This window comes from Helicoverpa zea, chromosome 8 (genome assembly GCF_022581195.2).
Source record: "Helicoverpa zea isolate HzStark_Cry1AcR chromosome 8, ilHelZeax1.1, whole genome shotgun sequence".
Classification (NCBI taxonomy): domain Eukaryota; kingdom Metazoa; phylum Arthropoda; class Insecta; order Lepidoptera; family Noctuidae; genus Helicoverpa; species Helicoverpa zea.
This window is the reverse complement of record NC_061459.1, coordinates 1623739-1648854: the sequence shown is the minus strand read 5'-3', so window position 1 is coordinate 1648854 and position 25116 is coordinate 1623739. Positions and strand designations below refer to the sequence as shown.

At 36.4% G+C, this 25116-nt stretch overlaps 1 protein-coding gene across 1 annotated transcript in view; it reads left to right on the top strand.

Annotated features, from left to right (window-relative positions):
• Nucleotides 1–9657: 9657 nt before the first annotated feature.
• Nucleotides 9658–25116, top strand: part of LOC124632500 (proton-coupled amino acid transporter-like protein pathetic) — a 50846-nt gene continuing 35387 nt past the window's right edge. The window contains exon 1 of the mRNA XM_047167358.1: nucleotides 9658–9807. The gene's annotated coding sequence lies outside the window, so the exon portion shown is untranslated. The remainder of the gene's footprint in view (nucleotides 9808–25116) is intronic.

The following is a 25116-nucleotide window of genomic DNA, read 5'->3' as shown; positions in this document are numbered from 1 at the left end:
AAACCGTTAATAATCCTGTAAGAAACCAACGTTGTTGGCAAAGCGTTGGACAATTACTTAGACTTCCCAAGAATTATTTTAAGATGCAAAACCCTTGAGACGGTATAATAAAAGAGAAACACTGAATTGCTTGACACTTTCTACGCAATAAACTTTCTTTTTAACCAGTTCAGGTAAATTAAATTGTTATGCAACAGATTTTGTAATCTTTCAAAGGTATGTACCTTATGGACATTCTTACGGAGTAATTGTAGACATTAAGTTAAGTGCAGTTTTTATTAATTATTTTACCCAAATATGGAACCTTTAATGCTCAAGAGGCACGAATTTAGCCGCTTTGATTGAAAAATAGGCACGTACAGTCGCGGAGATAAATGGTCTAGCAAAAATCTGTCTGTTTGTGTCCAGTCTAGTTCCAAAAAATTTCAAATGATCCACCATCGGTTCAATTGATTGAATTATGCAGCTAAAATAACAACAGTGGCAAGTGCAATAATGACTGCGCCACAAAAGATACATAATTCAATATTATTTTACTTCAATCACTGTGTAACACAATAATAAGTGTTATAATTAATAACTAATAGGTAAACTTTATCTAGAAAAACTAGACTGAGAACAACCACGTGTAAGCCATAACAATTTAAATGTCAACTCTCATTACTGTTTAAAAACCGATTATGTATGAAATAGAAAACAAATAGAGGGACCCGTAGCTTCTAGAATAAATTAAAAGTATTGGAAACTTTGTACGTTCGACGTACGGTGGATTAAAACTGCATTAAGAGAAAAAGTTTCTATAGGTTTTGTACTTAGAGTACTAGGATAACAGGACTGGACTACAGCTCATGCGGATCAAAAGTTTTAATAGGGGAATAAGAACCAAATTTTTCTTTGAAATTTGGGTCAGTTTAGGTGAATATTTAAAATATGTCACACTGTACGTCTGGTCGTTAAATAGTCTTTTTGACAAATGAATTTATGGTTTTCATCATCAACAAAAAATATGGAAACATTAAACAGAAACAAAAACATCCTCGTAGCCGGTTTACACTCTCGCGCGAGTGGCGAGAGTGTAAACGCTTCCTCGCGCCTCGCCTCGCAGCTCGCCTCGCCACTCTCGGCGCTCGCAGGCCCGCCGCTAGCTGTTAGTTCGCCCGCGTGCAAAACTGATTATGCCGCCCTACGACTACATATTATACTGGGTTTTGTCAAAAAAAGAAAAATTCGTTATGATTATAAAATATATATTTTAATTAGGTACAATAATTATATTTGTTTACTGAAGTGTAAAACTAAGCCACATAATCATTACAAACACTTAGCTTTTCTGTGTAGTGCGCTGCCGGTGCGATGGAAGAAGAGAGAAGCGATCGTAAATAAGCGCGAGCGGAGCGAGCGCGCAAATTTTATAGTTCATGGTTTGCAAAAGTAATTGGAGCCAAAGACACCTTTGGCTCCAATTACTTTTGCAAACCATGAACTAGTCCAGTGGTTCTTAACCTATTAGTCATGAGGGACCACTTTAACTAAAGTTTGTCTTGCCGGGGACCACCTCATCGGTTTATCTAAATTAGCACTCTGCTAAACGCATGTCGGCAGTTGTGTAGGTAAGCAAATGCAAATAAAGAAAAACGTGCCTATGTAGTTTCGAAATGCGCGAGCGAAGCGAGCGCGAAACTTTTATCGGACTTAAACCAAATATTACGTAAAATTTAGCCCAAACGTACTTAACTTTTTGTTTGTTGACAGATGCAAAAATAAGGGCATATCGTTTTTGAATACGCGAGCGAAGCGAGCTCGAAATTTTTATCGGACTTAAAACAAAAAATATGTAAAATTTTGCCCAAACGTACTTAAGGTTTTGTTTGTTGACAAATGCTTAAATAAGGGCCATAATATAGTTTCTGAATACGCGAGCGAAGCGAGCGAGACATTTTAATTATTTTTTATTTAAGACTCAAAACCAAAATTACGTAAAATGTAGCCCAAACATACATTTTCATGAATGGGGGGACTAGGTACGACACAGCCGATATACGTGCATGCAAAAACCCCAACTCGCAATTATAAGTCAATAAAAATAAAGTTAGATAACGTATAGCAACGTCGCGAAGCTAAGATTCGCGGACCACTTGGAATGCCTCCAGGGACCACCAGTGGTCCGCGGACCACCGGTTAAGAACCACTGCTCTAGCCAATGTCCGTAAAGGAGCTTTTGTAGCGCCCTTATGCAATCATTACCCAAGTGGCCCCTATGTATTGAATAATTGTGATTAATAGGTACCAACATATGTATATCAAAGTGAACAGATTATGGGTAACTCAAACTAACGAAATAAATATCTATAACATGGTTTAAATTTAGTAAAATATGTTATTTATGGTTTTTGGTGGGTTTCCCGTTGAAAAAGTCAACGCATAAGACACAATTCATATGTAAGAAAGCGCGAGCGAAGCGAGCGCGAAATTTTTCAGTCTAAGGTGCACAAAACAAATAAAAACCAGTGTAAATTAACAAAGCAAAGTCAAATAGTAAGATATGCACAGAAATGAAGTGCGAATGAATACGAAGCCGCGAGCGAAGCGAATGCGATTTTTTCCTTAGAGTTTTCATGAAGTAAGTAAACAAACATGTCATAAAAAGCCAAAGTGAACAAAAAGCCATAAAAGACGTGCGCGAAAAATGTTTTTTCGGAATAGAATGCCTCAACAATTAAGCAAAAACAATTTGTGATCTCTGATATGGAGCCGCGAGCGCAGCGAGCGCGAATTTTTTTAGGGATGCAAAGGGTGAACCCGTCATAATTGACAGGACGTGACTAAAGCGAGGGCGGCTTTTTCTGAACTTTTATTGCTAATCTACTCATCTAATTTTATTACGTAATTATGGTTTAATTTTGCCGCCCCCTAAATCATGCCGCCCGGGGCATTTGCAAATTAAATCATTGGTAAAAAGATATTCTATTTTTTAAATATTACGTTATAAGTCGCTCGATTTGCCGCCCCCTAGGACGTGCCGCCCGCGTGCGGTGCACGCCTTGCACGCCCGCTTATGGCGGGCCTGGGCGCTCGCCTCGGAGGCGGTTTTTTGGGCACGAGTCAAAGGGATGCGAGCGTTGCTGGTTCAACGCAAACCCACGAGAGTGTAAACAGGCACTCGCTACCTCGGGAGCTGCTAGACGAGGTACGAGGCAAGGCGCGAGGCGAGGCGCGAGGCGAGAATGTAAACCCGGTATCACAGTTCGTGAATTACTCAATCCACTCAAATCACGACCTGCCTTTCACGATTATTCATTTAGATACACAACCCTAAAATTTCACGGTCGTGAACCGACACAAACGATTAGCAGTAACTTCTGTTTGTTTACGTAAATTATCATAATAACGAGATCAGAGAATAATATAAGAAAAAAAAAACAAATGACCTTTGCTTAAGAACCGTTCAATACAATAGTACAATAAGAAATTAGTGAGAAAATCTATGATAATGAATAATGATCATTTGCTCAATAATATTATGTCATCCATTTAAAGGATTAAAACATAAAATATCCGGCTGTTCGCAGGTAAGGTGCCTACTCTATGGGCCTATGGGCTGAGGTGTCAAACAGACGTCCTAATACCTATTTAATTTTCATTTGATTACTCTAGTAATTATTAGGTAATGGATGTCGAAACAAAAATGATATCAAGGCAATAAAAATGGACAAAAGTCTAAAAAGTCACAACCACCCAGCACAAAAGATCAATTTATTATGTTAAAAACAGCCCCCACTCATACATTAATCACCTCGGGGTGAAAAGTTGAACTTCCACCCCTTTAGAAGCACTTCAAAAGTTTGCAACGAAGTTCAAAATGAGTAAGTTCAGGTACCTTCAACTTTGAAAGGAATTTCGCTGATTGGAGAAAAACAAACTTCGAAACTGCATCTAATATGTACCATTTCCATACCATATGTAAGAAATTTTCATTATCTATGATCGACTTAAAAGATTCCCTTACTCGGGACTTTTCGTTACTCCTAACTGACAGTATATTTTAGGCGCACATCACACTACACACTGGATCCCCGAGTATTTTCAGATGCGATATATTCGTATTTAGAAAAATATATTAACGTATTTTATTTGTTTAAAGAAACATAGTAACTAAGTCAAACGTCTGACATTTTTACAAGTAACGGCCGGTTCACACATGTCTCCGTTTTACTGTTCCGTTTTATCGTGTACGTTTTTTTTTCGTCGATGGCGTATGTAGTTGTATGAGTGACTTCACACATGGCACAGTATTCTGTATACAACTACATACGCCATCGACGAAAAAAAACGTACACGATAAAACGGGACAGTAAAACGGAGACATGTGTGAACCGGCCGTAAGTATAAGAAAATGAAAATAATAATATTTAGTCCAAATATTTGCGACAGATTTTCCGCTCGATCGGTTTACAAAGGCCGACTCGTTTCATGTCTAGATACTTCAGTCTAAATATTAAACCTTAATGTTGTTGTCTGAAATGGATCTTAAAATGTTGACATAAATATTATTTTACTTTTCTTGTATTACAGCGGAGTTATTGAATTTATTGGAATTCTAATAACTTAATAAATGTTGAAATAACTTTGTTATATTTATTTTAAGGTATATGCCTTAAAATTAGGTTGAAAGTGAATCGCGTACAGAAAAGTAAAAGAGAGGATTCTGTTGAGAAAAAAAGGCATCCGAACCTTGGGGCAATATTATGTATACCTAATATAAGAAACACTAAGACTATCTAGATATTTACCTTATTTATGTGTAATCAAGGAGAACAAAATAATTGTTTGTTTGTTTGAACGCGCTAATCTCAGGAACTACTATTCCGATTTGAAAAATTCTTTCGGTATTAGATAGCCCATTCGAGGAAGGCTATAGGCTACTTTTTATCGGGCTTCTGCCGAGGTTCCCATGGGATGCGGGTGAAACCGCTGGCATGAGCTAGTACTTTATATGTTATGCCTAATGCCTGCCATGTTACTTTCATTTTACAGAGGAAACTTAATTTACCAATAAATTTGAAAGTAAAAATAATTCTTAACTTTATATTCTGTTTCCTGCTTCAGATTAAAGGAAAGTTGGGATTACCTAGGAACTTCCATAACCTAGGAACATAGAAAAATTAATTACATAAAAGTATACAATTTTTGTCAGACAACTTTTGACCTTTTAAAGCCAATCAAGTGACGTACGAGAATGGACGGCAGTGTTTTGTTTCATACTTTGACGGCTATTCAATATCTAGCAGCCAATTTTGAAGTTGTATATTTATAGTTCGATGCTTCAAACTGCTAAAGACCCAAATCAACGGTAGAAACACTTTACCTTATTTAACCCTCTGCAACTGACGTGGTCAAATTTTTACAATTCAACTGAGGTGGTAGTACACGAGACACCACTTCAACTGCAAATATTTTTGTAAAATTAAACTATACGGCTAACTTATTGACATTTATTGGATTTATAGCCTATTTTAAATGTTAAATTAACTTGGAATAAAAAAAAACAAAATGTACTTTCAAAATTAAACAACTTTCATTTACTTATGTCAAATCAGTCTGAAAAATTCTACTTAATCATTTATTAACTAAAAAAAGTAACAAAATCAACTTTTTCAAATTTTACATTACATATTTTAAAAGTTCACAATAATATGAATAAGTGTTGAAAAAATGACATACATTAGTTGGTCAAATTATAAACTAGAGTGATTCAAAGTCACACCTTTTTTGGCAATTATCACACAGTGACTTAGAGAACTGAAGGCAAATTGGATTCGAACAATCACAACAACGATACTTAGTTTGTCTTTTTATTAAAGTTGGAAAAATAGAACAAAATTTTTTGTCACTCAGTGGAACAAATCGAACTACCGGAGATGGAGGGACCCCCCATCCATGCCTAAAACTCTCCTTCACGTGAAATGGCGTCATCTTCATCGCGTTCGGTTTCAGGCTCGAAACTTGGATCTCTATCTTTATCATCAATACCTCTACCTCTACTCTACCTCTACCTAACACTCAAGGCATCGTAACTTTCCTGTTACAGTTAGTTCAATATTTCCCCTTCATGACTCTGGAGAGTTCCAGCCGATGTTCTTTTACGAGCAGAAGTCCCCGGTTTAGAGTTGTTCCTTGAGATGTCCATCTAAAAACTTGTTAGGTACTTAAAACTAGTTAGCTTGGTATTCAAGTTAATTGATTAGTAATTAAAGTATTAATGTAATATTTTATGAAAATTGGAAAATAACACGAAATAATGAATCACTTAAACTAGTTTACTGACGTGGTAGTTTAGGAGACACTATGAAGATATAACAATTTGATTGAGGTGGTAGTCTCGTGGAAACTTACCTTGACGCTGACGTGGTAGTCCCGTGGACACTTTCCTTCCTCCACGCTAAAGTAAGCTCACAGTGACCGCTTCCCGCACACTGACCGACGCGCGAGCCCTTTATAGGAAGGTACTCGAAGAGCTGGCGCACGAATTTGAAAAATGACGGTAAAAAACTTGGTTTTGTATTTTGCGGTGTCTGTGGGACTACTACATCAGCTGCAGAGGGTTAATCAGGGTAAGTAAATTATGCAGTTCTCGTGACTCTTTCGGCAAGGAATGACTAGGGGTTAGAAATGACGGTTGAATTTTTAGTGGGTGCAAGTTACACATTACTACCTGTCGTTTACCCGAACGTGGTATGCGTAGGCATCTAGCTACTTCATTTGACAAAAAAAGGCCACTGGATTTGAGCAAAGTAAATAGGTACAAAAATTGTTATCAAGTATTTAACATATTGAATATCGCTGTCACGTTGTAGACATAATTCACGATAGCAACTGAATAAATAATATTCCATGAATAAAAGGTGTTTCGGCTAATTGACGTAAGAAAAGCAAACAATGCCTAATCTGTTAAAATAAAATATTAATGTAAAATATTCCTGTGTAAGTAAATTGTTGCTAATGAAGGAATATTTCATAAATTTTTTTGCTTATGTAATTAAATTATACCTATTGTTATGTACATAAGTATACCTGTAGTATATCTAGAATACCAAGGATGAACACCAATGACTGTGTTTCGGAGGGCACGATAAACTGTAGGTCCCCTCTGTCAGTGAACATCTTTTGTTGTCGTTATGGATAGTCAGAAGCCATCAAGTCCGACCACCAGTCCTGCCCGGTTCACTGGGTTGAGGAGGTCAGATAGACGGTAGCTCCTTGTAAAACACTGGTATTTAGCTGCATCCTGTTAGACTGGAAACTGAACCTAACATAGTTGGGAAAAGACTAGGCAGATAATGATGCTATATCGGGTGTGTCGTTCACAATCACATTAAATTCTATCGCATATACTTTATGATATTCTATGGCGGATTGTAAAAAAAATAACCTAATCCATTCAGTGGTTTAGCCACAGGAGTCATTTTTCGTTTTTATAATTTATTACATCATGTGTAAAGCAGAGATAAAGTTAGGAGTATCGAATGTTTTGATCAGTTGACAGCTGTCAGTTTTCAAGGGAGAAATACAGTTGTTTGTAATGACTGACTTTTATATGGTGTTCTAATTTTCGCACATTTTTATTCTATTTACTTTGTTTGAAAAATTCATTTTTTTATTTTTACGTATTTTTCTTTTTTCTTTGTGTTAATGGACATATGTTAACCAATATATTAACGCATTTCATTTAATGTGATTATGAACGACACACCCGATATATACCTAGAACTTCATTTGATCTGGATGGTAGTAGCAAAGTCAACGTTATGGTTGAAAATAAAGCAGCTTCTAAGATGGCATTAGACAAAGGTGTAGGAATAGGACGATGATGATGATGACTAAAGTCCGACATTATACAATCAGGTATTCTTTTTGTGAGAATAGGCCTTTGTCCTTTGTAGATGCGACTTCGTAGGTACTTGAGAGACAAGTGCTTCAACCACTAGATCATCACAACTATAATAATGATGATAGACATAATTCAATACACAGAACCGGAGATTGTCTAGGCACATATCTATACACAGAGAAAATCGGTTTTGTGTCACCATTTCACTAGATTGCGTTCAAACCAAACTGATTGTCAGACGCCGAATGTGAGCGTTTCGTTCACGTCTAACCGACGCGACGATACGTTATACGTAATTTGCATAGACGCTGACATTCGACAGCGGACAGTCAGTTTGGTTTGAACGTAGCATTAAAGTTGTCTTAAATGGGCTTCGGCCCCACGTTTGTCTTCCAACGTCTGTGACTCCAAAGTCTCGTGGTCTGGTGGAGACACAATACTGATGATGGTGTTTTAATCCTTTCTCTTTACAAAGGTCTGCTCTCATTCGCCATGGTGAGATTTCCTCGTTGTCGCAAGCGCAAAATAGTAGGAAGTGTTAGGGCTTTGCCGGATTGACAGTTTGCACAATGTTCGAGGTAGTTGTGCCATTTGGTAGAAATCAGTTGCCTAATGTTTCTTGCAATGTTGTCCATCTAAATTAAATTATAGTTAGTTGTAATTCTTGTTGCAATTGTTTATGTTCTTAGTGTTACTTTTACTTTAGATGCAAGTTACTTTTAGACGCAAAACGCAAATGTATCCATTTTGTGCGGTTGCGACACAAAGCCTAAGGAAATAAAAATTTCTAGTTGCACAGACTCATTCTATTTATTACATAGAAAAATTACGATTCCTGAGATAATGCCTACCAAATCATACATGTAACCTTTTCTAACTTTTTATTCATAACAGAAATATAATAATACAACAGCAACTTTAATATCTAGACCCGAATTTTAGCCTGTGTAATATAATAACATGTTTTTATACGCACTAATGAAACATGATACAAAGCAAAGAGTTCGTCTATCGTTACAAAAGCCTACTTTTGTGTTGTAATAACGTCAGAGGCGTATCAATTTTCGCAAAAAAATATGTATAATAGCGAATTAAATTTGCTTGTGAGGCAGTACATATAAGTATTGTGTTTATTGAAATAAAAACTATTGACGAATTAGATACAAAAAACTGTTTATTAGAAAAATATGCCTAATTCAAACCGGCGTGATATTATGGCTGACAAATAATATCATCTTATTATTTTTATTTGTGGAAATGCAATTTATTTAAGTCAACGTTATTTAAGAAACCTTCCTAGTCGTATATTATAGCCAGTAAGTGCTATCTAAGATGGACACAGAAAATACCAACTTTACTTTGAGCTCGTATTTTTGTAGTTCATAGCTGCTTAGTTCAACGAATAATTTTACTTCATAGGCGCAGCTGCTTAACTCAACGAATAATTTAAAGGTCTACTCAGTAAATAATTCTAACAACGTACATGGTTACTAAATTTTCCCTTCAAATCCGCATGTAGCCCTGACCTGGCAATCCTTACTGCATTCGGATTTCCCGAGTACTACAACTTTGAGAGTCACTGAACCCTGGTAAAGCCTTTCGACCGTCCTTATAATGAGCCAAATCATTGACTATAAAAACCACCAGCTTAACGTGACCTCCCTCACCGCCTTGGATGCGTGTGTTTAAGTAAAGGGAAGGGAAAAGTAGGTTGGTCTTAAAGTTCAATGTAAAGTGGTGTTGTAATTCTGCGTCTGAGCATTTCGCAACGCAATCACAACTGCAGTGCTGGTTTGGACATCGTGCGGGTAGTACGCGATTGTCGAGTGTTGACGGTTTCGCACAAATAATCGTGACGAAAGTGATGTATGTGGAAAGGACAGTGAAGGGATTTCTTTTTTGACAGTCATTGACCTGAGGTATGCAGTTATTTTTTTTATAATGCCCTTTTTTGTTTTGTAAGATTTTTTGGTAATGTTTGTCAATTGTTTATTTTGTTTATTTCGAGATGGGCCATTGTTTTGTATATCAATTTAAACATTCTTTTTTTGAATGATTAAAAAAAAAAATGTTCGTACAATTTAAACCAAATTAAGGTTTTGTTTACTTATTTTTTATTCTGACGGTATTCGTGTTTTGCGTAAAAATTGCGTGCGGTGAATAATTTGTGCAGTTTTTTTAGGTTCAAGGTGATTCTGTTTTTTTTTATTAATTATCGATATAATTTAGGTATATTTGTTTAGGATCGAATATAAAAGGGTTTTATGTGTTGAAGTACTTGTTTGTGTTATTTGTGAGACAGTTTTTGGCGCAGACAGATAATTTTGAGGAAATAAGTTAAGTGCATTAGCAAAGATATTGTATTCGCGGTATCGCATCTTGTCAATCTTATTTGTTTCGAAAACATCAATAAACACATACATAAATAAATAAATAAATAAATAAATAAATAAACATTATACTGAATAGCCTCAACAAAAATTAGTTTTCTTTTAATATCTACAAATTAAAATATTTTTAAAAGGTTTTTACCTATTTTAAAAAAGGTACTTAATTACACCCATTAAGTTCATAAAATTATCACGAACTCGTCATTTTGTTTATTTCGATAATTTACATCGGTAATGGAGATACCTACAATAATTTCTTCAAAAGACAGTTTGCTTTTTCTTTTAAGTATCTTAGTATGAAGTTAATGAGCTCGTATAGGCGTTTACTTCGATATTAAACCTGAAGACTTGTTAACCTTCTCTGAAACTTGTTTATTATCTGACTTACTTAAACCTATCTCGGTTTTATGGTACCTCGCAATTACAGAACGCAATTATTTGTATTTAATGCTCCAAAAGTTTTATTTTTGTGTTTTATTTTGCTTTTGTATAAAGTAGCTTCAACCCAGTTTCTCACGGACTGTTTATATTATTTTTCTCATAAATTTTCATTCATACCAAACTTACTTTTACAATATACCTAAAGGCATCAAAACAATATGCAGAATCCGACTGTTCTGTAGGAAGTTCTCAATTCACTAATAGAAATAACCCTGTAGAAGTACCCGTTAGCTTAGTATTATATCGAAAAACGGAGAACCTCCTTTTTTGAAGTCGGTTAGGACCTACTATCCGTGAGCAAAGTCGTGGCTTGTCACTAATCTACGAACCTTTTCATCTGAATACAATGCGTTATATCAACAAAAACAAACCCGAATATGAATACGCGAACGACTTACACGCAAAATGTAACAAAATCCGGTTCAAACTTAGATCATTTAATTAACAGGACACGCCATGAACAAAAATCTGTAGGCATACGAAAAAGTCTGCGCAGTGGCAAGGCAATAAATATAAGTAGATCACTTATGCAGTTTTGATCACCCTTTACATACATACACACGAAAATTGACAAAAACATATATAAACTTCACGCCCGGACTCCAGCAGGTCAACCTACCTAAATCCGTCAAATTTAACCAATGAAACATTCCTTTATTGTGATAAAGTTGGAAATTTATTGAAGAAATTTTATAGATTGGGGTAGGTTGTTATACTGTCGTACGTACAAGTATGATCGGTGTTCTCGTACCTTTAAGAGAGGAAAAGGCAAGGCATCGGCAATTCTTGTAGGTTATATGCTCTAAGGTTTCAAACGATACAATCAAAAACAAGTTTCTGCGGCACGCGTTTGTTAAAAAAGTCCCATTTTTTGCGAACTCGAAGAAAACCACATCACGTGGAGTTCCCTATTAAATTTGATTGTTCAATCTTTTATTAATTAGCTGTCTAGACTGCACTAATTGGTACTAAATAGTTTTTAGGTATAACTTGTAAAATGAATCCTTGTTCGCTAAAACTGGTGATTCGGTATATTTGGTGATTTGAACAGCGAGCTACTATGAATAACAATATTTACGCTAAGAATTTCGTAAAGGGTGATGAAAGCTACATATTATTTTGTCAAAAGCTATTTCAAATTCTATCACTAAAAAGAAGGTTATCAGTTTGACCTATATGTATCATCTCACGTTGAGCTGTGCGATTTTGATGCGGTTTTCAGCATAGTATTTGTCAGATTTGGAGAAAGTTTTAGGTACAGTATATTGTGTCATTTTCTTATATTTTTTTCAGTCTTAACAAATATTATTAGAGCATAGTCATACCTACATTGTAACAACGTTCTACCAAATACGAAAGTTTAACAACCCCAATTTGCTACATTATTGATTCGACATTCTTTTGATTTATTTCTCTTTCAATTGTTTTCAATTAATCCGCATGTATTGCACGTTCGAACAAAATGATCAATTCTGAACAATTTCTTGAGTAGGGTTCAGTCACTTTTTGAATGATGATTTCTACGTGTGTATTTAATTTTATCTCAGTTTTTGTACCTATGAAATAAAACTTTTTTACTGACAAAAACCTTCGAAGTAAGAAACGTCAAAAAAACGTAGGTAAGCATTTCAATTGAAGATGATGAATGTGCAAAGATATTATGAGGATCAAATAAATTGAATATTAATTTAGCGATTATAGAATAGAATAAAACAAAGCTGAGCAAGAAAAAACATTCGTATACTTACCTACGTACCATGTCTTAAGAAAAATACAATATCAATTATTAAGATTCATTCGCAAAACTTTATCTACTTCGGAATCAGACTCTTACTTACTGATTTATTCACAAAACCTTATGTCTACTTAATCAACCTAGAAACCGGGTTTTGCTTATGAGAAAATGCTAAGAAAAATCTATTGTGAATTTCTTTAGAAAAGGGTTGATGGATTGCATGCTTGCCCCAGTTAAATTAAGACTGCTACTGGATTGTTCGAAAGAGGTACACAAAAGGATTGAAGAAGAACAAAGGTGGGTTTTAATCAGTGAAAGATTATAAAAGTTTCTGCGGGAGAGACCACACAGATCATCTGTTAATTTCCCATTAAAAAAGAAAAAGGATATTTAGACTTCTCCCAGCTCTTAAAGTAAATATAGGCATTATATTATGCTGTTCAATATTCAGGTAACATTCACGATAATAACGTGGAAAGATACGAATAACATCAATTAACTACCTTCACTGATTACTACTTAATCGAGCCCAATTACTGCCAAGCACCTTGGTTATTAGTATTGATTGGGAAAATAATAAATCTTTTAACATAAATAAATGAGACAACCTTTATAATATTAATGTTGCTGACTGTAAAAAACAGCCTATAGACATTCCTATACCAACCAAGTCAGGGATAAAACAACTTCTTGTACCCTGTGAATCCCGAACAACCAGTTCAATTGACGTCATACTTAGGGAAAATCCTAATTCCCACGTAGATCTTAACGCATCTTACATTGACAAAACCCGTTAAAAACGTTTAAGTGAACGATTCACCTTTAGAGAATTTTACTCACTGGAGACGTCATTACTGTAGCTTCCTCCCGTCTCCCAATGTGTGAAGTACGTCACACATGAGTCAAGTTTATGTTTGTCAATTTTGTTGTATTCGTCCGTAACGATATGATCGAAAATGCATGAGTGAGCTATCACTATTTATTGCGTTGCCTCTTCCCTATACGTAAATTGGTAGCCTTTTTAACCGACTTCAAAAAAGGAGGTTCTCTGGTTTGCCTATATGTATTGTTGATATCTTTATGTCCAATAATCTCACGTTTGGAGATAATCATGCTTCACTCTTAGGATAAGGTTTTAGGTATATCATTTCAGTCGGTTCCACATAAACATTAGTGCTCAAGGCGCTTCTGATTGGTCATATGATCTAAGGAGTCATCTTCATGACGTCAGAAGTCCTACTCGTGTTGGCATTGAGCGGGTTCGTGCTAAGTGCTATGGTCTGGGATAGTAAGGTCATGCAAGGATTTTTAGTTTTTTTAATTGGTATGCAAGTCTTCATTAAACCTTGAAATTGATGTCATTTCATTCACTAACATACAGATCCGGTACTACAATAGATGATTATGATGTTTTTTTTTTCATGATAATCTTCATCAATTTAAGTAACAATAAGCCTTTGTGTTTTGCGGATAGATACTGCAGCCGGTCTGCGTCAAATATTTTTTATGAAAAAGTTTTATTGAAATTATGTGAATAATAGGCTATACTTACAAAAGAAACAGATAAAATGAATAATATTCATCTCAGTAAAATTAGATCATTTTCTCAAGCATTTGACTACCAAACTAAAAACAATACCTGCAACAAAATTGTTTCATCAATTAAAATCCACTATCTCGTTCAGATAAAATCATAACGACGTACAGTCAGGCACACAAGTGAGCTATGTCGACACGAACAATTACCGAGGTGCATTGCCTAACCAGCTATCTCACGATTTCTCTTTCGTCGCGACTGTACTTGTGGTCTAGATTGCTGTGGCTGATGACGTCATAGGAAAATATCCCAATTGTTGTGACGTCATATAATGGATGCGTTTACTTGAGGTCATTGACCGCAGTTATAAGATTTATCCTTGTTAGTGAGTTTTTATTTATTAATGATCATCGTCATTTGTTTTGTTGTTGTGGTTTAAAGAGGTACTTACCTATGAGTTTTTGTTTTCGAAGTATGGAAGTGCTACGTATAAGTTTGTATTTGGCTGTCGTATTTTGACTTCTGAAGAAACATAAGTAGGTACCCACATATACATATTTAAGTTATGTGTTTGTGTGTGTGTTGGTGGCATGTTCTCTAAGGGAATAAAGATACCAATTTGTTTGTTTTTTCTTTGACATGTAAATCAATCAGGATCAATTTCATCTTTGTAGATGCATTTTTTTCTTATATTGCAGACTGCAGATTTTTATAGCCCCAAGAAGCTTGTTATGTATTTTTAGTTTTTCTTGTTCTCTATTTGTACAGAAGTGAATTTTGAGCAATATTTGTTTTAATATCGCCGACTTGTAAGTGGGTACATAATTCGTTAGGACATTTTTTGTTGGTAGTTGCGAAATCATCGATGCTTGCTGATCAATGATTTCTACTGGTGGTAGGTCATCTTTTTTGGTAGGTTGTAAATCATTAGAATTTTGTGTGTATCAGACTTTTACTGGCTAAAACCCGTCTTAGTTTCTTATGAAGCCTTTGTAAAGGGCTCCAGATGGTCTAGAGCCAGAGTATTTATTTTACTTAACAATTTATAAAGTACTAGCTTCCGCCAGCGGCTTCGCCCGCGTGGTGTGTTGATAAAAAGTAGCCTATGTGTTAATCCAGGGTATCACCTATCTACATACCGAATTTAAATCAAATCGGTCCAGCCGTTTTTGCGTGATTGAATAACAAACATACATCCATACATTCTCACAAACTTTCACATTTATAATATAAGTAAGATGATTTATTGAATGACGTATCCTAAAAGAATTAATTATCTAGATATTTATGTAAGCATGTTTGTAGGCATATAATATCACGGTCAAGTGAGTTACGTCATACAATAATATTCCGGTTTTGGTTGTAGGCTCGACTTGTATTTTTTTATAGTAAACAAAACCAGATGCAGGACATAATACCGACGGATTTAATTATAAATCTGTCTGGTACGTGTAGGTAGGAACCTACGAAGTGATATAAGTAAATAACACTAAAAAAATGATTTTTAAATAAGTACCAATACCCAACTGAGTAAGATTAGACCAGAAAGAAAGAAAAAATCATTTATTGACATCCCATGGAACTACTTACTATTTACTACTTCGAGTAGGTACCCGGAAAAAAACGTACAATATATCCTTCCTCAATAAATCCATCTAACACTAATGGTGAGTTACACCATTTAACTATAACGATAACCAAACCAAAACCAGCCGCGAAATTGCCTCCCATTGGTCAAACCGGCATTTTGACAACTGAAAATGGTTCGGTTATCAGCAATAGTTCTCCCACTGTAAAATAATGTATCAAATTGCACCTGATTAGTGCGTTTAAGCAAACAAACAAACTCTTCAGCCTTTATAATCGGCATTCATTATCTTAACATCAGATTTGTGAGAAATTGCGAAACGAGGACAAATCTATTGGTACATAATAGATACAGTCAAGTGTTTGTAATAGTCCGTAATGCCCGATAACATAGGAATGTTAGAAATCTGTGCAAAGCTTACATGTACTTTGAATAATACCTGTGATTAGGGTTGCCAGGTGTTAGGATAAAGCAGGACATACGTAGGATTTTTGATTGCTTGTTCAGCCAAAATAAGCGGCATCCGGCCTGTTAGGATTTAGGTAGGACTTTTCAATTTCGAAATTCTCGCGCGGATCGAGATCGAATCACGCCGAACGAGTATCGGCGCGACGCGGGGCGCGGCGACCGGCGGCCGCGCGCTCGGCTAGCCGAGTTGACCCGAGAACAGCCGACCGCTGTCGCCAAAATGTTTAAGTAACACCAAAATTTTTCAAAAATGTGAGGCGTCCGGATTTTTCAACCGAATGTTAGGACAAAAAAAAATAGTTTTACATTTTTTATAAAAAAATGGACAAAAAAAACAAGATGTCCGGATTTTTTACCCAAATGTCAGGACAAACTCACAGGTCTGTCCGGCTTTTGCGTCTGAAGACCTGGCAACCCTATCTGTGATGGATTAGCTTAGACTTATAAGTTGTGAAATACATGGATTTTGAAATATAGTATGTGTGTAGCTTTGAAATTATTGGGTACACGGACCGAAAATATGAGTGCTGGTTGTTAAAAGAACCTGTCTCACACAAGTACGAATATGCATATATTTTACAAAAAATTACTGTGTTATGCGTCTAGGTATATTATGATAACCTAATTCAGTAACACAAAATGATAATTATTAACGAAAAGAAAAAGACCTGTTTTATGGCCCAGTTACGGAAAATAATGTCTACAGGTATTAAAGAAAAACAAGATCCCACCAAAAACATTAAATGTAAAAAAAGCCAATCCTCTACGCAATTCCTCCACCGTAAAAAGTTTTGAGATCGCATAGAAGCCAAGTCCTGTTCAACTTTATTTGTAATAATAAATCAATATTTTGTGACTCTATCAATAGTTTCGTTCACTTTACAATAATATTGACTTGGCCATGAGCACAATAAACTACAAATATAATACAGCATATCTTGGAGAGGTGAAAGTCAAACATGAAGTTTAATATCACAGAATTAAATACTTTTAATTTATTCAATTGTTACTAAATGACCGACAGTCAGTAATCATCCAACATCAATGAACTGCACATGTACTATGGCGCATGTTTAGTCCATGGTGATCTCAAATTCCAATCAGTCCATAATCAGTCCAATCGTAAAATCATGTCCATATAGAATTTATCAATCCAATGGTATTTACACATTATTACGAGGAGCGACTTTTAACTTGTGCTCATGGCCAAGACAATATTATTGTAATGTGAACAAAACTACTGATATAGTCACAAAATATTGATTTATTATTACAAATAAAGTTGAACAGGACTTGGCTTCTATGCGATCTCAAAACTTTTTACGGTGGAGGAATTGCGTAGAGGATTGGCTTTTTTACATTTAATGTTTTTGGTGGGATCTAATTTATTTTTTGTAGGTATCTTTCTTCTCTAAGTATATAACAAATTAAATTAACTTACATGCAACTAACTAAATATATAACAAACTAAATATGTACACCTCTAAAGTAGCACGTAAACAACATTTTTTTTTAAATAAAGTAAAAAATTTCGAAATTGACGAATTTTTGAATCGAATATCTTTAAGAATAAAAGAGATTTATTTCAGAGGTAGATGGCGCAATCACATGAAATTATTAGTTTTTTTTAAGTACTACTTATACTAAGTTATGTAACGAAACCATAGCGCGATTTAGACCAGGACAACGCCATCTATCGAGCGAGCATGGAGTATTTATCGCACTGCATTAATATGAAAGATTTTATCATTATTCATTTCATTTTAACCTAGCTTTTTTATTCATATGTATGTATATTTAATACATAATAACAATATACCACACTACGTAACAATAAAACAAATAGTAACATTTTGTACATAAATAAATAACAAAGTTATCAATGCAGTCAAAATTCATACACAATGTTCTTGAAAAACCGCAAATATAAATTTGTTTCCTATTTTTTTATTAAGTTTTAAGGTTTTTATAATTTTCCCTTTATATGTAGCTAATAACCTATCTTGGTGCCAAATTTGAAGGTTCTAAGTTTGCTAGAAGTACCTTAGACTTTTGATGATCGGTCAGTGAGTCAGTGACAAAATGGTGTAACTTTGATCGCTCATAACTCGTAAACTATTTATTCAAATGTCTTGTAATTTTGAGACTGAGCTTGTTCTAATACTTACTCTTGGTCATCGAAAACCTAAACTCCTAGCTTTGTTCACATGGAAGATACAGGGGGCTGAAATAGCCGCGAAACGCTCCGAGAAAAGATGGTACGGCCGTGCCCGCTTTGCTCGAGTCTTGGCTGGGGCACTGCCGTGCCCTCAGATAATAAAATTGTTACTTATTTCTGATTCTAACTTCACTACGACTTTTGAAAGAAGAAAAAATCTTAGGACATTGACAAAACCTATTTGTATGTAACGGTACTACATCGTATACCAATTTTCTTCTTTGAATACTCTTTGTAACATACTTCAGTCGATTGCAGTGTTCAAAAAAATGGTGAAGGATCACTACTTGGCTCATTGACTACTGTCCCTGCATTGTTATTCTTTTATCTTCATTTTTCTACTATTATTACATGTATTTTTTATATTACTTATCATTTATTGACTATTTATTTTCTATATCTTTAGTATTTATCAATTATATGTACACCCTAAACTACCCATTTTCAAGGTATTCTCCAGATAAACTCCATCCAAAGGTTGTCTGGAAGAAATCGCTGACTAGCGATAAGACCGCCATTTGTACTCTTCTTTGTGTATTGTGATGTCCTGTGTTGTTAATTTTCTTGGTGTACAATAAAGCATAATCTATTCATCTATCTATCTACTTACAGCCTTACTTATAAACGTGAATTAAATAATAAGTAATACTTAAGGGCTGTTTAAGAAAATTCTTACTTATAAACTTTGCTTAAGCATGTCTTAACTAACATTTAATCACTACTTAGGGCTTTAAGTAGTGATTAGTTAAAATGTTGCTCAGAAGGTGATTAGAGATTTTTATAAGAAAGGGGGTTAGACTCCAAAAAGAATTCTCGTTGTTTACGTAGAGGAAATTTCCAGTATTTTCTAATTAACTTTGAAAACATTTTTTCACATGTTTGATGCTTGAGGCGGTTTTGTAAAAATGAACGAGTTTTGTTTATCATAAGTGGTTATTTCTGTTTAGATCCATCAATCATAATGTTGATACACTTTGTAAATGAAAAAACGTTAAAGATAAAATACTTGTAAAGCCATGGAGAACAATATTACTAGCGGAGGTACCATAACGGAAAATTGCCAAAGAAAGTAGCGAGCCAAAATACGGGTGAACGGGAGACGAGGAACGTCACTGTTTTGGATCTTATACGGCTTTTTTGGACCCGACCGTTTAACCAACAATCCTTAACACATGCCTCAACGCCTCGTTGGTTCACTCGTAACTTATCGTTTTGGTCATGCCCGCCGTACGAATTTGACCTAGAAGAAGGCGCCTGACCTACATGCATTATGGCATCTCCGCTCCTCTTTCATTATTCCGTGTGTACAACAATATTGGTTAGTGAAGTGAATGTCAGTCAGTATATTGTTATGGAGTGTTTTCGATTGTAATGGATTTAATGTGTCAATACGTTTCAGACTAAAAATCTTGAAAGATTATTCCTAGACAGTCGATAATCTTATTTAGGAATTACGTAATAACAGAAACTAAAATGAGCGACATGTTATATAGTCAATGTTATTTATATTTTTTACAAAAATGGTAATCATCCATTTTAAAGGCTTGAATCTACTAGCGTGAGGCACTGCGCGGCATCGAGACGTATAAAAGGCACTATACAGCCAAACGCAAAAGTTAACTTAAGAATTCTACCAAATTGTTATATCTGTGATTCCTCCACATTCAGACGATTCGTCCAGTTCAGCGTGCTCGTGTCCAAAGCTTGAGACGATTCCATATAAAGAATTATTTTTTTCAGCCGCGGTCGATTCTGACACATATGCGTTCACCATTAAGAGGACGAATTGGAATTTTTGGCGCCAAGGATCTCAATTTTTCTCAGTAAATACAAAACTGATCAAAATACAACTTGGTCACCTGAAAGTTCATGATAAAAACCTTATTTTGTTAGACTTCAAAATACGGTTAGGTAACTTTTATAACAGAGAAAAATATATCAAACATACCTCTTTTTAAAAAGAGATTCACATATTATGGGCAAACGGGACCGATTTAAGCCTCTTAACTTTTTTAGTAGTTGAGCATATGCATAATCTTTAAAATTGTGGAAGGATTTTTTATCAAATTATCATTTCTAAATAATAAAATTACAAAACCATTTTGTCGCTTACGACTTTTAGTTATAAGCTAGCGCGCGTATTGTTATCCTCGCCCCGCTCAGACGCTCCGACCCCTTTTGGCGCCTGAGGTGCGCGTGCCGGTTATGGAATTATTGTTTACCAATTCGTCGCCTTAACCCAACGAAACCGTGTCAGAAAGTCAACAATAATTACACTGCCGAAAATACGCGCAACTGACAAAATTACGCTCCTTCTTCGTCACCTAACCGGCGCCTTTGCTATATTACTTTTAATAAAGCCGATGTCACCGTTATATTATGGTTATATGCATCGTGAATACTGATGCAGACTTAGAGTATCCACACACATGCAGACTTTTTAGTCGGCCGACAATATTATCGGGCGCTTGATATGTTAATGTTAGTACGACATAACAACTGTCAGGTATTCGGAAGTTATCGGACCGACAAAGGCCCAAGTTCATCGACAACATAAGTATCAGTTTTTTTACTACAGTTTTTGTAGATAGGCAGTCACTTCTCGTAAAATACTGGTACCCAGCTGAATCCGGTTAGACTAGAAGCCGACCCCAACATAGTTGGGAAAAGGCTCGGGAGATGATGATGTTTACTACAATTTTTCACGTAACATTTTGTAAGTAAACAGTGGTTTAAAAAAAAACGGACGATTATGTATTCAGTGAGCTTGAGTCTAATAACATTGATTGAATTCACGATATTTTTTTTCATCCATCGGGCCAACCAACCCATTTTATTCCTATCGTCGGCCGACTGTTTAGTCTACAGTATGCAGGTGCTCTTATCACGGCTGATATCCGGGTCGGCACGTGACAAGGGTCCGTTATATATGCATGTGTTCCGGTTCTGTTATACAACCTGCTTCGTAACTGATTGTAACAGCTGATTGGGATGGCGTGTTCTGATGATGAGTAGGGTGGTGTGATGATATAGATGATGATTTTTTTTTGTTAATTCTCATTTATTTATATAGGTACATATAATTTGGTTTGTCAGATATGCCTAGAGACTTTGTTGTAATATTGTATTTATTGTTGTTGACTTGTTTTAATATTCAATATTATTTTAGATTTTTTTAAAATTGTAATTCCACATTATGATAATGGTCATAATAATATTTGCATGCCGGTTAAACGGTGAGACATGTGAAACACATACCTACTGTAACATCTTGTAATACCATACCGTGTTTCTAGCAAATAAAATTTCTGATTTCTGATTTCTGATAACCGGGTGTTTAAGGAAGTGGTATCTTTATGTATGCTCGGAAATATGGGTTGTTAATACCATGTTGTTACTTTTGTTTTCTTGTGGTTTATTTTGCCAATAACCAAGCTAAGTAATGTAAATAACGATTTAAATACGTATAATTTGTTATTTATTGGGGCAGTCGCTCCTTATTGAGCACTGGTTGAGCACCCAGCTACATCCGGTTAGACTGGAAGCCGATCCCAACATAGTTGGGAAAAAGGCTCGGAGGATGATGATGATGAATTTGTTGTCTATTGTTACCTTTACTAACTTGCTAACTTTATTTCAATTAAAAAGTACTTGTTTTTTTTAACAGGTACTTTAAGGAAGGCACAGTTACCTTTTATGAAACTGATCTAAAGGCAAAGGTACTTAAATTATATGAACTCTTAAACTAGATCATAACACAATCATTGCCAATTTGTTAACTGTAAACGAAATCTATGGTTTTAAATTAGCTACCTAACAACGAAACAAATTATACACCTACATGATACATGAACACAAAATTATGCCCTCGGAACAAAACCGATAACTGTCATTGGGTCACATTATTTTAAAAATTGCACTTTCAGATTTGGCAATAGTTATTTCATCATACTCTAGTTTTGGTGTAATTGTGCTGTATGGTCGTAAAACATTTTCTATCTCATTGAAAGATTTGACTTTAAGTGAAATTACTTTTCAATTCTATTGATTCATTCACATTATTGATTATCCTTAACAGTACATTATATCATTTGTAGTCTACGAAATACATTTTCCCCACTCGCCATAAACTTTAAGGCCATTTTCCTCTGCTAAATATAAACCTACCCCAATGAGTGACAATCATCCATTGCCCTCCCTTTTGCTCCTGATACCTAATGGCTAATGGTTTGATACCTTCAAACCATTAGCCGGCCGTCCCTTCCTAATTTACAATCTACTTTTTTTCTTCAACATTTATTTCTTATTGAGTAATCAAAACCTACAAACATGTAGGTACATAAATTTAAAGATAATGTGATCATCTGTCTGTCAAAGCTATTACACAAAACTATGTAGTAATTTCTAAGATTTCCTCCTTCGTAAACATACATAGAAACTTTACCTCTAATGTTAGTGTAAATATTTCTCAGTACATTCAACTGTGTATTACATACACAAAGCATCATCATTCATAATACTTATTAATCTAGAACAGTGAATGTACGATCATCGTTTGTTTAGAGTTCATCGACATTTATATACCGTTTACATTTAGATTGATATGTTTCAAGTACCTTTGTAATGTATCCTTACTTATTTTGTAAGTTGGTGATTGATTCACCCGTGCATCGGAGAGCACGTTAATGTCGGTCCTGCGCCTGAACTCTCTCCGGTCGTATCGGATTACCGTCCCATCGTGCGAGCGAAGGAGTAGTGATTGCACTAGTGTCTTTTTTTTTTATCGACGTAAAATCATCAAATGACCCCTCCCGCTGTGGGTTAGCAGCGGTGAGGGAGTGTCAGACTCTTACTGACTAAAATCGTCGTGTTCCGTCATAGGCCTTTTATGTACCAGGGCCGCGGTATCTCTTTCGAACAACCCGCAGCCCCGGCAGGCCTTGGCCCTGCTGGGCCCCGCTGGGGTTGCTGACATCTCTTTGAGGAGCGCGTGGAACAACGCGCGCCGTCGACACGGGTCTGTCGTCTAGAAAGACAGAGGGACGATGAGCCACCCGAACTCACCGCCCACAGACCCACGCCTACGGTGGCCGGGAGTCATCTCGCGACACCCGGCGCCCATGGTGTCTACCTGGTCCAGCGCGGCGGCCGGGATGAGAGGTGCGAACTCTCTGGCGTTCCGCCTCCTCCTTCTCGAGCATGACCGCTTCGCAGAAGGAGGCGACGGCATCCCATTCCCTCTCGCCCCGGACCATGGCCTGAACCAGGGCCGGACGCGAGAGGTCGCCGCCGCCCAAAGCCTCGACGAGGACCCGGCGGTGCCCCTCCCATGCGGGGCACACCTGGACTGTGTGGTCCACCGTGTCCTCGGGGCTGTCCGCACAATGGTGACACCCGGGCGCCTCCTCACGACCGATGCGGTGCAGGTACCTCCCGAAACAACCGTGTCCGGTGAGGACCTGCGTCATGCGGTACGTGAGGGCGCCGTGACTCCTCCCGAGCCACTCCTCAAAGAGGGGACTTACCGCCACGATGGTGGCGTGCCCTGCACTGGGTTGCGACAGTCGCTCCCTCCAGGCCACCATGAGATCGCGCCGGAGCTCCGCCCGCTGCGCGACAACTTGCCGCGGCAACGGGGTTTCTCCCCGGCGCTGAGCCTCCTCGCGCCAGTCGTACAGGCGCAAGAAGACCCTCGCCTCCAGATCCCACGGTGGCAGTCCAGCAAGTAGGCCAGCTGCTTCGCGGGAAATCGTGCGGTACCCCCGGATTAGCCTAATGGCTATCACCCTTTGGGGCACGTTCAGGTAGTGTAAAGCCCGCGGCCGTACCGAACGTGCCCATACCGGGGCCCCGTAAAGGGCCATGGACCGCATGACCCCCGCGTAGAGTCTGCGGCAGGGGGCGTTTGGGCCGCCCAGGTTGGGCAGGAGCCGCTTGAATGCAGCACCTGCCTTCTCCAGTTTGGGGCCCAAACGTCGGAAATTGCACTAGTGTCTGCGTTAATGCTAGTGCACTATAATATGCCCTGCACATTTGGCTGATCTCCTTATATGAGAACAGCCGCTGTGGATGAAATTGGACTTGGGCATATCATTATTAGAGGTATATACCACCTTCCCGCCTTTTTGCACATAATAAGTTGTACATAATAAGTGGCACAGTGTAGATGCCAAAGATCTATTTATAGCCCAGAAGAAACTTATCCGAATAATATTTCACATAAAACCAACAGATAGCTGTAAACCCCACTTTATAAACAATAAAATACTAACATTGCCATCAATAAATATATTAGAAATAGCCATTTTTGTTAAGAAAAATATAAAAATGTTCAACTTCGAAAAAAACGAGCGACGCAAAAATAAATTAATTTTACCTATACCTAGATTACAAATGTTTAAAAATAGCCCAGAATACCGAAGCATTCAAATTTATAATAAGTTACCTGAAAGTATCCGTTCCACCGAAACCTTAGGTATATTCAAAGCTAGACTTAAGTTATTACTGTTTTAAAAAATGCTACTATAGTGTACAGGAATACCTAGAAGATAGAGACTTAAAGTGATAAATAACTATAATTAATAAAACAACGAAACAGTATTATATTGTTCCTATAGACACTGTGCAATAAATAGTCGATATAATAATTAAGAAATTAATAACAATGTTAACTTATTATACACAAATGTAATATATATATATACATATTTATGTATGTATTTAATTATTAAGTCACAATTGTAATGTAAATAAATAACTATAATTATTGTCCTTTTAGATGTAAGAAGAATTAAACAGTATATATATGTTGTGTTGAGATAGTTTTAAGTTAATTTGCTGCGCCCTAACAG